This window comes from Trachypithecus francoisi, unplaced genomic scaffold (assembly GCF_009764315.1).
Source record: "Trachypithecus francoisi isolate TF-2019V2 unplaced genomic scaffold, Tfra_2.0 Lachesis_group0, whole genome shotgun sequence".
Lineage (NCBI taxonomy): Eukaryota > Metazoa > Chordata > Mammalia > Primates > Cercopithecidae > Trachypithecus > Trachypithecus francoisi.
Window position 1 is genome coordinate 124,572,866 of NW_022681453.1, and position 2,602 is coordinate 124,575,467.

At 37.5% G+C, this 2,602-nt stretch overlaps 1 non-coding gene across 1 annotated transcript; it reads right to left on the minus strand.

Moving 5' to 3' along the window:
* Positions 1-1,044: 1,044 nt before the first annotated feature.
* LOC117084700 lies at positions 1,045-1,177 on the minus strand. The gene has a single exon (XR_004437605.1). It is a non-coding gene; the product is annotated as a small nucleolar RNA SNORA18 (small nucleolar RNA).
* Between the last annotated feature and the right edge of the window lie 1,425 nt (positions 1,178-2,602).

The window sequence follows — 2,602 nt, forward strand, 5'->3', positions numbered from 1 at the left end:
GCAGAGGCCTTGCTTTAAGGATGGTTGGATAGAGCACATAGGGCAGGTACAGGAGAAGATCTGGGCTTTTTCAGGGTACAGAATGTGGATAAGAACCAGAAGAAAGGAAAAGAGATGGAGAGCTAGGGAGTCTGGCTCACCTTAACTTCTTTTGGAAGTTTGAAATAGTCCATGAAAGTGAAAGCATTTTTCATCGTGGTCATCAACTGCTATAGGCATTTGCAGCCTGCAAATAGATTAATTTCACCAGATGTTCTGTGAGGCTTTAGCCAGCACTACTGTTTCTCAACACATAGCCTTACCTGGAACATGTAGTGTTGCCATGTGCCCAGGGAGACAATTTAGTGACTAATGGGCCTTGCAAGGGAATGTGGCCACAGAAGATAGCATTTCTAATACTTGACTCTAGTGATTATATAGACTTTTGATGGTATCAGTGGGGCAATGTGAAAATCTATTATTTTCTTTCTCTTTTTTTAACAGTGTAAAGAGGTGTTTTCGTTTTAACTGTGTATATGTAACATTACGTGAAATTAGTTAAAGTCAGTAGATTTTTATTCAAGTAATTCCATGTTGCAATTTCTTCCACTGTCCATCAAAGTCACTTTAGATCCTCTAAAGAGCTGGAGTCAAAATTTATCTTCAAAAGATATATCTTAAAGTAAGCCCTTTCGAATGAAACTGATGCTTATTTTAATGCAGTTGTGCTGTCAGGCCATAACTCTTTGATTTTGGCTTCTGTCATCTCCTTTTAATATGGATATACTGATGAAGACTTCAGAATTTACCCTTGGAAAAATCAGGAATCTTTGAGATCTAATTTCTTCAACCAATTTACTTTAGGGTCATTTTTTAGTGTGGGTGGATCTGCCTAGTTCTCAATTTGACACCCTCTCTAAACCTGAGTGAGTTCAAATCATATTCATTCCTAAGCGATCACACTCAAGAATAGTGCAGAGTATGGAATATGCCAATACCCAAGGTAAAAAAGTAAATTATCAGGTCTTTCATACATTTAGTAACTGTCTTTTTCATACTTATAGCAACTGTCTTGTAGTTCCTTCCCACAGATCTAACAAGAGTCCTGTGAGTAAAGTAAAACCACAGAGTTAACTCTATGAGGCATTTCCAACAACGTGCAGCCTACAGGAAAAGTCCCATCGGGATAGACCTGAAAAAATGTATCATTTCCTTTTGCACTCTGAGACTCCCTATTTTTTATCTTCTGTCTTAACAGCTATCTTTTTGTTTCTACTTTAGACACTAAGGGACTTCTGGTCTACCTCTTTTCTCATTATTAAGTTCTGCTTATAGGGAAATGTGTACGCCTAAGCATTTACATAAAATCAAAGGCCTGAACACCGATCAAAGGGTATGCATGAGTAATGGAGAGTAAACAGTTAAGAACAAACAAATTTGAAAGAACTAATCTAACAGGTCTTTATGGCTCTTGAGACAGGAATGTATGCCCAAGTTCACCAACATTGTTGTTTTTGTCTCCCTGGGCACAGGGCGACACTACATGTTCAGGTAAGGTTATGCAGTGGCATTCTGGCCAATTGGTGTGAGCTGGAGCAACACACGCCACTTGCAGAAATGACCTACGTACACTTCCTTTGTGTGGTCATCAGGTTCTCTTTTCTGCCTTTCTTTTCTCATTAGCTACCTTAAAAGAAAGAACTTTAAGGGCCAATATGAGGGTGGAGCCACAAGATTGAAGGTGCCCGGGTTCATGAATGAATGTGGAACAGAGTCTCTCCATCATCCCACACTGCACTGTGACATGAGCAAGAAATAACAATTTCACTATGTCAAGCTGCTGCAACTGGGGAGCTGTTTGTTATAGAAGTTAGAATACGTTGAATAATATATTCCTTTTGACTTTCTTTGCAGCTGCCAAGGATAGCAGAGATGTTCTTTGCTTTCTAAATTACGTTTGTTGATATTTTTACGATCAGGGACTTTTTAAGTAAAGAAACCAAGAAGCTTGTTTACTAGGCTTCAGTCACCTCACATGGAAGTCAGTGCCTTCCTATATAAACACTAGGGTCTGAACGTCTGTTACCTCATTTAATCTGAGTACTGTCTTTGTGAGGATCTTGAGGGATGAGAAAACTGAGGCTTAGAGAGGTTAAATGACTTGGACAAGTTTCCACAGCTGGTGTTTTCTTCAGATTCAGGATTCAAATGAACATTTCTTTTTTTTTACTTCAAAGACCTTGATCTTTTCACCACAATGTGACTCCTTTCTAAGAAAAGAATAGTCAGGAAAGGAAGAGAATGCAGAGGGAGTATGTAAGGAATTTCTGGAGAGATAGCAAAACCTCCACAAAAGCTGACTACCAGTTATTAGTTCAGAAACTTATAAGACAATAGACCATAAAACAAAAAGGTAAAAAGGAAAGAGAATAATCATGAATCTAGGTAACAAGATTGGGTTGCTGGGATCCCATATTCAAAACTTAGTTCAAAAATATTTAGTGTTCCTCTAATCAGTTATTTAGGTTTAATTTAAATTGTTTAACAAAAGGTTATTATTTACTCAGAATCTCTGAGTTTATTATACTCAAATAAATTTATTTTATTTAACTTTGATTTAAAG